The sequence below is a fragment of the Meriones unguiculatus genome, chromosome 11, assembly GCF_030254825.1.
Source record: "Meriones unguiculatus strain TT.TT164.6M chromosome 11, Bangor_MerUng_6.1, whole genome shotgun sequence".
NCBI classification, from domain to species: domain Eukaryota; kingdom Metazoa; phylum Chordata; class Mammalia; order Rodentia; family Muridae; genus Meriones; species Meriones unguiculatus.
The window spans coordinates 11,648,110-11,663,220 of record NC_083359.1 but is presented as its reverse complement, the minus strand read 5'-3'; the positions used below and the strand labels follow the sequence as shown (position 1 = coordinate 11,663,220).

Below are 15,111 nucleotides of genomic sequence, written 5' to 3'. Positions count from 1 at the left end.
AGGAGAAAGTGAGCTGAGCACTCATGTTCCTTTCTCTGCTTGTTTGTGGATGTGACGTGGCTGGCCATCTCAAGTTCCTGCTGCCGTGATGTCTTCATGGATGACACCCTTGATTTGTGGGCAGAAACAATCTTTCCTCAAGTTGCTTTTGTCAGATGTTTTGTTGTGCCAACGAGGCAAGTAATTGATACAACACTCCAAAGAATCGAGTCACCCATAGCTCTGGCATATGACTAAGGCTAGTTCAATAGAGACAAATCCATCTACTCACTTAGCTCAAGCCTCTCTTCAACTGCTGCTGCTCACCAGGTATGTGTTAAGTGGGTGGAGCCTCATGGGCGTTAGCTGTACACAAAACAAAGGGGCTCTTTCTGCTTTGAAAAAGTATAGTGTAGCAGTAAAATTAAGCATAGGTAAGCGATAAAGCAACTGTCACATAAAGGCACTGAGTGATGTTCGGTTTAAATGATTTGAGAAACGTGAAACATTTATAATTTGTCCCAAGGCTAGGGACAGGTGATGTTATAATGATTATGTGACATAGACAGTGAAGGTTAATTGTGCTGGCAAAGGGAGGTATGGGATGCTCAGACAGGAGAGGTTAAAATAGCTGAGTAGGTAACCTGGAGAAATCTAATGAAATCTACTTAAAATTCTTAGATTTTTAAAAAAAATTTATTAGTATATGTTAATCTATATAATAATGGGTTTCATACATGCATATAATTTACTTTTAATTATATTCACATCCCTAATACCCTATTGTATCCCTCTCACTTCTGATGGTCCTACTCTTCCCAGCTAGGTCCTCTTCTATGTGTGTGTGTGTGTGAGAGAGAGAGAGAGAGAGAGAGAGAGAGAGAGAGAGCATGTGTGTGAGTGTGGGTGCAAGTGTGTGTTGATTTGTTTTGGTTTGGTGAGTTAATGAGTTTAAGCATGGTTACTTCCAGGAACATAGACTATGGCGTATTGAGAGGGCATGGATGATTTGACAATAGCTACATCAATGAAGACAATGCATCTGTTCCAAATAACTTTTTTTTTTTTTTTTTTTTTTTTTTTGCGAGCATGTGATCAAAGAGCAATTTATAGACAGTGCTTTTCTTTCAGTATATGGAAGATCTACGGACCATTTCTTTGTTTCCTATGTGGATAGAAATATCTAGAAGACAGAAGTTTCTGGTCGAAAGACTTTCTTGTCATCAGAGTGGTTGACTTCGAGAGGTGGGAATTTTGGCCTGGGCGCCTATCTTTATGGAAAGGCAAGTCTGCCAGCACTAACTTAGGTGTGGCTGTTCCACAAGCCAGGCAGGGATCATCCGACCTCCAAACACTTCCCCCTACCCTGGGTTGGTAGGACCTTCTTCCAGGCTTTTCTCACGTCCCTGTTTCTCAGAGTGTCGATGAGTGGATTGAGCAGTGGTGTGAAGACACACACAGTGTCTTCAGTGTGTGGGAGAGAGAGAGGAACTTTGACTGAGCATTGAAGCCTGGAGGCTGGAGGTACGTGTACATACCCAATCCAAAGAACATGCCGACAACCAGCAAGTGGGAACTGCATGTGCCAAATATCTTGTGCCTTCCCTCGGCTGAAGGTAACTTCAGCACAGCCCTAGCAATGAAGGTGTAGGAGACGATCACTGTCAGAGGAGACACTATTCTAAAAGGAATAGCCCCCAAGGCTAGGGACAGGTCATTTGTAGTGGTGTCATTACAGGCCAGATTAATCAAAGCAGACACCTCACAGAAGAAGTGGTCTAGTGTATTCTTTGCACAAAAAGTAAGGTAGAGGGTGAGTGTAGATTGCACCAGAGAATTGGCCAGGCTGCTGGCCCAGCCTACAGCTGCTAGCCACACACATGCCCAGAGATGCATGATGAGAACATATTGGAGGGGACAGCAGATGGCCACATAGCTATCAAAAGCCACCACTGCCAGAAGGACAGTTTCAGTGCAGCTGGTCCAGTGGAAGAGGTAAGCCTGTGCGATGCAGCTCTAGGAGGCAATTGTCTTTTCTAGGCCCCAGAGGTTGACTAGCAGCTGCGGTACAATGGTGCACGTGACACAGAGGTCCAGCACAGACAGGTTGTTTAAGAAGAAGTACATGGGTGTTTGGAGTCTAGGTTCTACCAGGGAAAGGAAGATGATAGAGCTGTTTCCTATCAGGGTGAAGATGTAGGAGACCAGCAGCACTCCAAAGAGGGGCATCTCCAGCCATGATCAGATGAATGATCAGATGATGATCAGAGAAGCCCACCAGAACAAATATGTTGGGGAAACTCCTATTCTGGCCTTCACCTACATATGCCTCTATGGAAAAAGACAAATTTCGATTATAAACAAGATCGCTTTTTAATAAACCCAAGACAACATCTTCAAAACTCCCAGTGCATTCGTGGTATTGCATTATTAGTGAGATATTTTCCGTAGGTGCTTTGAATAGTTTCTCAGTATGTGGCTGGTTCCATATATTGCTCAGTAGTTAATTTTCAAGTCTTGTAAGAGAGAAAATATCCAAGATCTGATGAAAATATTTACCCAAAGCCTGATGGAGGCGACCAAGGGTCTCTCCGTGAGAATCTTTTGCCTACTCTTCCTCTCTTCCTTCGGCCTCAGCATTCTTCCATCCTTCAGTGCATTGAGCAAACACGATGGTGGGATTTCATCTGGAAAGGTCGTGCTTTCCTTTCATTTGGCACATCTCTTTCCAGACTATGTTTGAGGGAAATGCTATCTAAGGTTTCCTTAAGAGCAGGTAGACAAAGAATGCTGGGACTCAGATGGGAAGCTAGAAGCTTGGATTCATAACACATGTACATGGCCCCGTGAACTCTTTCTACTGGGAGAGGTCAGCTCTCATTTTACCCCAACTTTTATCATGGCAATGTGAACTTGACATCAAATTCACTTAACTACATTTAAACACACAGTTTTGTTATATTAAATGCATTTATATTGTAATTTAGCTTATTACCACCACCCACTTATAGAGTCATTACCTTGGTCAAGCCCAAATATCTTCCTATCTACCACAGTCCCAGAACCTGGCCCCACCATAATAGAATCTAATTATCCCAGAGAAAATTCACTGAACAGTATTTGTAACACTGTCATTGGCTTATTTCATCACACCATCTCACCCACGTTCATCTATACTCTAGGCTAAATCTGTATTTCCTACTTTTCAAAAGGCCAAATAACACCAATGGTGTGTGTTTTACAATGCTGTCTTTTGTATTCATCCTTTAAAGTCTCCCTTGAGAGCGTCTATATTTTGCCTATTGGAAACAATGCTGCTGTGAATGTGGCTCTCCAAATACCCACATTGAGATTTAGCTTTACCACTTTTTTGTTTTGTTTGTTTGTTTGTTTGTTTGTTTGTCCTGGGTTTCTGTCCTGGACTCACTTTGTAGACCAGGCTAGCCATGAACTCACAAAGATCCACCTGTCTCTGCCTCCTTGAATGCTGGGATTACAGGCGTATGCCACCACACTCAGCTAGCTTTAATACTTTCAGTGTGTACTCAAAAGTGGAACTTCTCAATTTTATTATAATTATATATTTTTATGCTGAATTCCAAAATCTTTGTACAGTTTTACCTTTCCCACCACCATGGACTGTTTTCCCACATTCTCCTTAATACTTGTTATTCTCGCATAGCAAAGATGTGATGTAACATCACCCAATCTCTTTATTCACAATTCTCTGTTCTGCAGAGAAATGCCCAGCTGGATCTAGGAAGAAGGCCTGAGGTGTCCCAGAGCAAGGCCTACAGGCACAGGAAGTTCCACAACATGGAATGGAAACTACAGACACAGGGAGGAGGCAGGTGATGACCAAGAACAGTTCCTGACCCTAGGAGGAAGATTAAAGATAGAGCCGCTAGCCCTAGTACCAAGCTGAGAAAGAAAAAAAAAATGATATTTCAACCCTAATACAACTTAGCCCTCTCCTGAACATTGTAAATGCCTCCATTGAAATGAGAAATAAGACTCAGCCAATCAACTCCAGATGCTCACGGTCCAGTGCAGAAACATGAGAAACCAAGATAGCATGTCTTTCCCAAATATTACTAACTCCACAGTAATGCCCCCACTGAGGATGATCTGGAAACATTTCAAAAGAAGTTTCATGAATTCTTCTTTTCAGAGGAATTTTAAAAAAATACTCATGACTGCACTCAAAACACAAAAAGAAAACATAAAAGCACTCTAAGGGAACATAAACAAAAAGTTAGTGTTGTTGAATAATAATATCTATTATGGATTTATCTTTTAGTTAAGCAGCAGTTATTCCTAACCCAGCTGTATACCCAAGTCACCCCACAGAGACTAGGATTTATTTAATTAACCTAGAGCACAATGCTGGGCAATAGTTACTCCGTCCTAAACCTCCAAGCCCACATAGTTTCCTACCATTCAGATTTCATCCATTATACTTGTTTTTAGTCATATCTTGGGTTCGGTTCATCTTTCCTCCTGGCTCCAAGTCCTCTCCTGCTGATTTCTGTTCTCCTGCTCCCACTTGCTTCCTTCTCCTCCCCTCTGACCAGGATGTCCAACCCTATTCTCTCCATTGCACAGCACTGGCTAGTTTAATTGACAATTCCAGAGAACAAATGGTGGTATATTTACACAAACTTGAAACAGGTGATGCTTAGAATAAGCATCTCAATGCAATGTCCAGATTGAAAACAGATAGTGGGGTAGAGAAATCAGCATTTGAATAAACAAGGATAAATTGTATAGATTCCATAAAAACATTATACCAACAGCTGAGTGAAATAAAAAGAATCTATCTAAAATCTAAAAATAGGGTTCAATAAAGAGATAGGATTGCTGAAGAAAATTAAAATAATGCTGGAAATTTAAAAAACACTAATAAAAACAGAATAAACAAAAAGCTCATCAGAAATCCTCATGGACAGAATGTGGCAGGTGGAAGAACAGCATCATTTGGTGAAGGTCAGTGATTAACGAAGGAAATTAAGGTGCTGCCAGGAAACAGACTCAGTTTAAATCCTTTTCATCTTGTGTTCACGTTAACCTATTTGAGTAATCTTCGGGAATTTCAGTCCTCATTCTATTTCTTTCTTTCTTTTTCTTCTTCTTTCTTTTTGTTAAGGTCGTATGAACCTTCAAAAGCTCAACATATGGCATTGGTGGCATTGGTCCCGATTCTGGTCTGGCTTGTGCCCCGCACCTCACTTCTTCCCCTGGAAATGAATAGATAAGTTACAGATGGGGATACTCGGGTTGGGATATATAGTCCACTTCCATAATGTCAGCCTGATTCTTTCTCTAAACACAGAAGTGCTCAACTCAGGGTGATCTAGTCTGCCTCCTCATAGTAATCATTGCAGTGATTGTTTGTAAGAGATTTTTTTTCTATAATCTAAGTTTCTTTTTATTTCTGTTCCTACATGCTACCCAGAACTATTGGCTTAGCCAAGATTTTAATTTTTTTAATTTACATTTTTTTCTGTATCACCATGAAATATTATATATCAGAAGTTATTTCATTGGCTTATATATCCTAATACTTATTATGTAATGACTTAATTGTCCTTGAATGGTTATTGCCCTGGTTTGGTCTACTATGTATGCTTAGTTTTCTTAAGTTGACATTTGATTTACCCTAGTGTCTTAGAATACACAAAATCCTACATCCTAACTACTTCTTGGATGTGAAATCTGCCGAGGTGATGGGTGAGGAAGGTCAGCCCAGGTTGTGGGTGAGAAAGGTCACCATGAGGTTGAAGAGCACAGCCTCCTAGATACTTTTACTTTGCTTTCCTTGACTTGAAAAAAAAAATCTCCTTTCCTAGATTAGCCCACACTCATCTGGTGAGAATGTCCTTTGTGGGATTTGCTAGAGGAGAGAGAAACTTACTACAGAAACGAGAACCTAGCTCTGTACTCTCTTACTTACCTTGAGGTTGAGAAAAGAGAAAGTGCAGAATGAGGACCCAGCAATGGAACTGGGTCAAATTTGCACACAGACAATGAGAAGCTTAAGGAGCAGGAGGCACAGTAGGCACACTGCAGAAAGAAGAATGAATTTGACGATATCGGGGGTCTCCTGAGGTTTACTCCTTTGAGAACTGAGTTATCTCATGGAGCTAATTAAGCCAGGGGATGTATTATACAGAGGAACATTCTGAAGGGATTTTTTTTTTTCATTTATTGTCTTTAGATACACCTTTGCCCTGGAGAATAGGCCTGAATTAGCTGTATGCAACAGGACTGAAATAGTCTGTAGCCTCCTCATGTTTATGGGTTTCCCATCAGTGACTGTGGCTTGGGAAGTCTGATGTCCACTGTAATGTTTTCAGACATTTCTTGATGAGCCATTGTCTGCTCAGCAGCCAATAAACAAGTTCTTTATTGGGTGGATTTTAACTTTGTTGTCATTGGGGCAATTACATTCTAAATTGGTATCTTGATGATGGTATTTTATTTAGGGCAACTTGACATAAGCTAGAATTATCTAAGAAGAGGAAACTCTTCCATCAGATGACCTATAGGCAACTCTTTGGGGGTGTTGTCTTGACTAATGATTGGTGTGGCAAAACCAAGTCCGTTGTGGGCAAAGCCATCCCTGGGCAGGTATCCTGGGTTGCATGTTCAGTGGGATGAACAAGTCCTGGGGAACATGTTGGCAGGCAGCATTTCCCAAGGCTTCCGTGTCAGATTCTGCCTGTCATTGTTTTGAATTTTATCTCACAGCAATAGTAACCTAAGAAAAATAGAAATTGGTACCAGAGGGCGAACTACTACTGTGGCAGACATGACCATGTTATGTTGGGGGAAGATTGTGGAAGGAGTTTAGAACTTTGAGCTAGAAGAACGTCATTGAGTGTTCAGAGCTTAAGGGACTATTGAGGGAACCTGGAAGGTAATGCTGTGAGCAGTACAGGCAATGGAGACCTTTGTCTTCCAAAAAGTTCCTTAAAGATTCTATCAGTACCATTTGATATTTTGAACTAAGAACCTGTGGTTTGGGTCAGCTATGGCTAAAGAATTGTCTCTGATTAATAAGAGACCAGCATCATTAAGGGAAAAATCTTCTCAGAAGAGTTCCTTCAGGATTAGCACACAGAAGTTGTGGGCCATACAACAATGACTAGCATGACATGATAACCATATGGATGCAGTAGTGGCATGCATAGCTTGGTGGTAACCAACAGCTCTCTACTTGGGCTTACGACTCACTCCACAAGAGAGGACTCACACCTGATATTAGAAACCTAGCCAGCCACCTAGGCCTAGTGAAGTCATGGGTATTGGAGGAGAACTACAACTGCCATTTTACCAAACCAGCACAATCCTTAACTACATTCTAAATATTGGTCCTTATACCTACAGATAAATGTATTCACACCCCATCAAGGAAACTTCTCTTTGCAATGGAGGGAGACCATTACAGAAAAACACAATCAAAATATGGGGTTGTAGAGTCCAAGCGCCAATGAATACATATACAAGTAACTCCCATACCTGACTCAGGGGTCATCACGGAAGAGGAACTGGGAAGATGGTAAAAGCCAGAGGATCGAGAAGTTTGCTGTGAGATTGTGACTACTACCAATGTCTGAAGCTGAAAACATAAACTTACCAACACAACTACCTAAACATGAGCTGAATAAGCACAATAGGCATGCCAAAGTATGTCTATTCGGAAAAAAGGCCACCACATTTTATTTATTTTTATTAAAACTATTGGCAGATAATAACCACACATTCTCATGTGATACAGTATGATGTTTTCATAAATTTATGCATCTTGTGTTGACTATTCAAGCTGAATAGGCTTGATTTAGTCCATTTCTGATTTAAAAACTTTACTTTTAAAAGTTTTATATGTACAAGTGTTTTAATTACAAGTATGTGAATTACAGACATGCAGTACCTCTGGAAGCCAGAAGAGGGCATTGGATTTCCTGGAGCTGTAGTTACAGATGGTTGTGGGTTGTCATGTGGATCCAGGGAACAGAACACAGGCCCTTTGCAACAACCCAAGTGCAGTTAACTTCAGAGCCACCTTTCCACTCCAATTTATATTTTTTTTCATGAAAATATTAAAAACAGTTTCAAATAGGTGTTTTGGATTATATATTGCACTGTTGTTTACTACACATCCTCTGTGTCATGTAATACCAATATTCTTTCCTTCTCTCTGTCTTCCGCTTTGTCACTCCTTTCTTTTCCCCCAGCTTTATCTTTTCTCTTGCCGTTAAGCACCACTGCTCACTATGCCTACAAGTTCAGGCATAAATTCCACATCTGAGTTAAATCATGAAGTACCTGTCTCTCAGTGCCTGCCTCATTACACTTTTGATTAGAATTTCCAGTGGACTGAGAGAGGGACACGGTGGGGAAGAGGGAGGGTTGGATTGGGAGGTACAGGGTATATTTTTATTAATTACAGTTTATTCACTTTGTATGTCCCTGTACCTCCCTTCCTCCTCCCCTCTCAATCCCACCCTCCCTCTTCTCCTCCTATCTCCTTCCCCCAGTCCACTGATAGAGGAGGTCCTCTTCCGCTTCCCTCTGACCCTAGTCTACCAGGTCTCATCAGGAGTGGCTGCATTGTCTTCTTCTGTGGCCTGCTAAGGCTGCTCCCCCCTCAGGGGTGGGGGTGATCAAAGAACAGGCCAATCAGTTCCTGTCAGAGACAGTCCCTGTCCCCATTACTATGCAACCCACTTGGATACTGAACTGCCATAGGCTACCTCTATGCAGGGGTTCCAGGCCATCTCCATGAGTAGTCTTTGGCTGGAATATCAGTTTCAGAAAATACCCCTGTGCCCAGACTTTTGGGATCTGTCGCTGTCCTTGAGTTCCTGTCCTCTCCAGGTCTTACTATCTCCCACTTCTTTTATAAGATTCCCTGTACTCTGCCCAAAGTTTGGCTATGAGTCTCAACATCTGCCTCGATACCCTGCAGGGTAGAGCCTTTCAGAGGCCCTCTGTGGTAGGTTCCTGTCCTGTTCCCTGTTTTCTCCCTCCTCTGATGTCCATCCTCTTTGCCTTTTTGAATGGTGATTAAGCATGGTAGCCAGAGTCCTCCTTCCTGATTAGCTTCCTTAGGTGTACAGATTTTCATTTTGTTATCCTATGTTATATGTCTAGTATCCACTTATGAGTGAGTATATACCCTGTGTGTCTTTCTGCTTCTGGGATACCTCACTCAGGATGATCTTTTCCAGTTCCCACCATTTACCTGCAAATTTCATGATTTCCTTGTTTTTTTTTTTTAATCACTGAGTAATATTCCATTGTGTAGATATACCATAATTTCTGTATCCATTCCTCAACTGAGGGGCATCTGCACTGTTTCCAGCTTCTGGCTATTACAAATAAAGCTGCTACAAACATGATTGAGCAGATGTCCTTGTTGTATACTTGAGCGTCTTTTGGATATATGCCTAGGAGTGGTATAGCTGAATCTTGAGGAAGCACTATTCCTAATTGTCTGAGAAAGCGCCAGACTGATTTCCAAAGTGGTTGTATAAGTTTACATTCCCACCAGCAGTGGGGGAGGGTTCCCCTTCTCCACATCCTCTCCAGCATGTATTGTCACTTGGTTTATTCATTTTAGCCATTCTGTTGGGTATAAGATGAAATCTCAGGGTCGTTTTGATTTGCATTTCCCTGATGACTAAGGATGTTGAACATTTTTTTTTAAGTGTTTCTCTGCCATTCGATAGTCCTCTATTGAGAATTCTCTGTTTAGCTCTGTACCCCATTTTTTAATTGGATTACTTGATTTGCTGCTGTTTAGCTTCTTGAGTTCTTTTTATATACTGGATATTAGCCCTCTGTCAGACATAGGGTTGGTGAAGATTCTTTCCCAATCTGTAGGCAGTGGTTTTGTTTTGACGACAGTGTCCTTTGCTTTACAGAAACTTTTCAGTTTCACGAGGTCCCATTTATTGATTGTTGCTCTTAGAGCTTGTGCTGTTCATGCTCTATTCAGGAAGTTGTCTCCTGTGCCAATGAGTTCTGATATTCCATGCTTATGGCTTGGCAGGATTAATAGTAAAAATGGCCATCTTACCAAAAGCAATCTACAGATTGAGTGCAATCCCCATCAAATTACCAACACAATTCTTTACAGACCTTGAAAGAAAAATTCTCAACTTCATATGGAATAACAAGAAACCCAGAATTGCTAAAACAGTCCTCTACAATAAAAGATCTTCTGGAGGTATCTCCATTCCTGATCTCAAGCTGTACTATAGAGCAACAGTAATAAAAACTGCATGGTACTAGCATAGAAACAGAATTGTAGATCAATGGAACCGAATAGAAGACTCAGAAATAAACCCACACACTTATGGACACCTGATTTTTGACAAAGATGCCAAAACCATACAATGGAAAAAAGACAGCATCTTCAACAAATGATGCTGGTCTAACTGGATGTCTACATGTAGGAAAAGGCAAATAGATCCACAGTTATCAACCTGCACAAAACTAAAGTCCAAGTGAATCAAAGACCTCAACGTAAAACCAGAAACACTAAATCAGTTAGAAGAAAAAGTAGGAAAGAGCTTAGAACTCATAAAAATAATTTTTAAAATGTGGTCAGGTGGTGGTGGTGCATTCCTTTAATCTTGGCACTTGCAAGGCCAAGGCAGGTAGATTTCTGTGAGTTCAAGACCATCCTGGTCTACAGACTGAGTCAGGACAGCCAGCGCCTCACAGAGGTACCTTGCTTCTCAAAACAAACAAACAAAAAAACAAAACAAAACATGACAACAACGAAAACCAAAGGAAAAAAAAAAGAAAGAAAAATGTGTGCCAGGGCATGGTGGCACTAATGCTCAGAGACTGTTACAGTAGAATGCTAAATTGAAGGTCACCTCAAGTTATTTAGTAAATTTCAGGCGATCCTGGAGTGCATATCCAGGTTTATTGCAAACAAAAAGTCAATATGTTTTGGCTCTATTTTAGATTGCATATTCTACATAGGTTTTATTTTATTTACTTTGAAAAGTCATCAGGATACAAAATATTTTGCCCAATATTTAATATACTGTATAGTTCATATTTTATTTATTAAAATATTTATGCCATAATTTTGTGCATTTTTGTTGATTAATTCAGGTGCTTAGGTTACCATCTAGGTCAATTCATATTTTGAAATAATTCAGATAGATATATCATTCAGATAGATAGATAAATAGATCAGATAGATAGATAGATAAATCAGACAGATATAGACCAGGGTTTTATAGAGCAAAATTGCCCAAATGGCAAACTTTTCACTTGCATAATACTAATTAAAAAGCAGAAATGTCAAAAGCATTTCACTGCCATTTTACGTATTGGTAGTGTAGATATAATGAATATTCCACAAAGAGTAGTATTTATTGCTCACTGTGCATGTAATAACCTTCCATGTATTTACCTCTGCAAACTTTGGCATAACGTTTAAAGTTAAGACGTACAGCTGTCGGTGTTTCTAGACAGCTTAGCTAGGACAGCCGCAGGCTGTGCCCTGCAACAGTCTGAGGATCCCATTGGTTTTACTCTCTAATCTCTCCCTGTGTAAACAAAACCACTAGTTCTAAATACTTCCAGCTCAGAAACAGCCTTGTGCTTCTCAGTAGGGTACTGTATGAAAGGCCTTTTGCACTCCTCTCTCCCTTGGAAAACAAGGTAACATTAATAATAAGACAAAGTTAGTTTATCAGGGTTTCTATATATCTTTTCCCCACGGAAAGATAAATTTCAAAAAAAAAAAAAAAGTAACAGGTATATGGGAAAATAAACTCACTTACTCTTAAGTTTAATTAAAATGAGCTGACAGCTCCAGTTCATAGCCCCCTGGACAGCCTTCTCTGTTCTGACAAACGTTAGCGAGGGCTCAGATACTAGAGTCAGAAGCATTTTGAAAAAATACTTCATTGAGAGCAAAACACTCAAGATCATCTCTAGACCTTTTTGGAGACATTGTCCACACTCTGAAAGAATACACAAAAAGCAGAGGTCTGAATCCTTTTTTGGTAAAACATTTTGTTTTCCTTGAGAAAAAAGGACTTTTCTTGGTTCTTCATAACCTTGAAGACCAAAGTATGAATTATTCAAAAGTTACTTTCCATTTCAGTAAGTTCAAGTTCTGTTTCACCTAATTTAGTGGGAAGTGTAAAGGAAGACAGGCTCTTAAGGAACTGGTTCTACTTTGGGGACCCATCAGTCACTAGCTATTTGACCTTGAGGAAGCCACCAGAATTATTGGAAATTAGTTTCTTCATATGTAAAATTAGACATGAAAGTCCTCTTTTACAAACTCTATGCAAGACTGTTTTTATGATCAATAAAAATGTAAATAACTAGAATTCAAATATTGTATATATTTTATATTGTACATATTAAAAAATTTCTATCTCCAAGCAAGCAGCAGTACTGATAGAACTCAAACCAAAATAAAACAAAAATGAAAACAAGTCAGATGTGGTGGTTTATACCTGTAATTCCAGTGCCAGGGTGACAGGAGCAGGCAGATCTCTGTGAATTCAAGGCTAGCCTGATCTACATAATGAGTTCCAGCTTGGCCAGGGATACATAGTGAGATTTTGTTTAAAAAAAGGTGACTTGCAGTCAGGTTATTTTTTGGCATCTGTATGGAGAGCTGGGGTTCCCTATAATGAGTGTCTCATCGGAGGTGACACTATCCACTTTGCCTCTGGAATTCCCGCCCTCTGAGTGGGAAAACGGCACCTATGTGATCTCTTATCATTGTGTTGGCTGCATTTCGTAGTCTTGGTTAGCACCAGCCAAGCAGAAGGCAATTACATAGTGCGTAGTGTACAGAGAAGAGAAAATGAACCCCATGGCCACTCCAGAGTACTCCGTGTCTGTCGCTTACCCTGTCCCTCCCACAGTGGAAGGTATATGTCCACCTCATTAGTCTGCCTGTCTCCCCACACTTAGCATTTTATTGTTTTATTTTATTATTATCCCTCACCTGCCTGATGGTTTTCTAATGGGAGACAGGAAAGGGCTGGCTCTGGTAAGGAGGAATAAAGGGAAGGAAAACATAACCAGGATATATTGTATGAAAAAAATCTATTTTCAGTATAAGACAAATTTAACTTTGTGAATTCAGGCCAAGATGGGTTTTTTGTTGTTTTTGTTTTGTTTTGTTTTGTTTACATACAACTCAGAATTTAGTTTTCTCTTCTAGAGCCCCTTAGACGCATACTGGGGACTTGCTACCACTGCCGCCTTGGGAGTTCTACCTTTGAATGGGAGGAGGGATGGGGTGACTCCACAGGAGAACACCATTCCCTGAGGTCTTCCCTCTGTAAACAAAGAGGTGCTGATTTTCCTCGGGTCCCCAGACTGTTTCAAATCTCCAGATCAACAGGTTACTAAAATGGTCCTCCTGTTTGCCTCATGTAAAGCAATAAAACGATGTTGCCCGTATTCTCCAAACTGCTAGAACTAGGCATGCCTCCTTTTATCCCTGGGTCAGTCCTCTGTTTTCTAACCTTAGGTTGCTTGTGCCCACTGACGAGATAAGACACTATGATTTGAACAGTGGCATGCTGCCCACTTAGCCATTGAAGAAGATGCCATCTCTGCTCATGCTTGTCCACGGCTAGCCATTTCTCTTCCATACTCTATTTAACTGTCCATTAGCACGGCAATGGGGTGGTGAGTCACATAACAATTTTGTGCTTATCCTTCTATCAAAAATTTTGCTGGAATTTCCGGAAACAAAAAAGTGGCCAGAACTGGCTGTCTTATTCCTGGGAAAAGGTCTTGCTGACTTCTGGCACTGACTGAGGAGAGATGACAGGATCTTAGCTGTTCCACACTGTGGGAAGAACAAGGGTGGGGAATTCGACATGAGTTTTGCTGCGTCGATGAGTCTGATGTCTGAATTTTTGGCACCCCATGTGTAGATATATGACTGCTGCTGAAATTTCTCTTGGTTGGAGCACCAGAAAGAAAGGCCCCAGCACCAGCTTGCAGTCTGGAGTTCTGTATTGGAAAACAGCAGCTGCACCCAGCTCAGAAACGAGCAGTCTGATCAGGTTGAACACAGTGAATCTGAGGTACAGTCATTGGTGACGTCATTCTATCTGTTTCTCCATTCTTGCTGAGATACACAACACTCCTTTCACCCTCTTAAAAGGCTATCCAATTTGAACAGCAAACCCAAACACATATGGGTTTGCCTTAGCCCAGAGGCAAATCAACTGTTCTAAATTTTTAAAGAAGATTTTGAGAATAAGTACAAGCTCGATTTTATTGTAACTCAAAGTGTTGGCTTTATGGAAAGGCTGCCGTGTGCAGCCAGTGGAAGCTGAAGTAGGGGATAATGAAAGGATGCAGAGCGAGTTAACGCTGGGCTAGTGGCTCTACTTGGCACGAGCCGTCCTTTGATGTGGAGCCGCTGTACATGCTTACTTTTCTTCACAGCATCTTGGAGGATGTTCTTCTCTCACAGGAGAGTCTGGATGACTCTCAGTGGGTTATAAGAGTGTAGACCACTGTTTGGCGTACCTGGTGTTGGCTTTTCTTCACGCAAGCTCTTATAAGATAAATACGATCCACCCTAACCAAATCACACACCTTTAAGGAGTTGCCCAATGTCTATTTCCCCTGGCTAACAATCCTGTGACCGATAGGAATTTTAATGATATCTCTTAGCATCATCAATGAATTGATTGGTCCTTCATACATTTACACATACTACTTGGCTTTTTTATTTATCACTTTTATCAATTTATCAATTTTGCCTAATCTGCCACACATCAAATTCTTGTATTTGCAATATAAGCAAAAAAAACAATTCTCAGGTCTAGAATTCTATAACGCTGTCTATTTCCTGGGGTCTCCTTATGCATTTTAATGCCTATTATTATAATGAACTTTAGCTTGCTCCTCCTCTCTCTGTCATTACTCATATACATTGTTCTCCAAAGAGGGCAGTTGCAGAGCCCTCTCTCCCTCAAGGGCTTCAGCTACACAGCTTTGTGTATAACTATTAGTTAAGCACACACTAAAAAAAAGAAAAAAGAAAAAAAGAACGAAACTTCAAATACCTTTCCTCTTATTCTAGTGTTGTTTCTCCATAGTTAGCTGCTT

The 15,111-nt window shown here is 40.6% G+C and overlaps 1 pseudogene; it reads right to left on the bottom strand.

The window, feature by feature from the left end:
• Positions 1–1,315: 1,315 nt before the first annotated feature.
• Positions 1,316–2,407, bottom strand: LOC110549985 (olfactory receptor 2B11-like; annotated as a pseudogene).
• Positions 2,408–15,111: the final 12,704 nt, after the last annotated feature.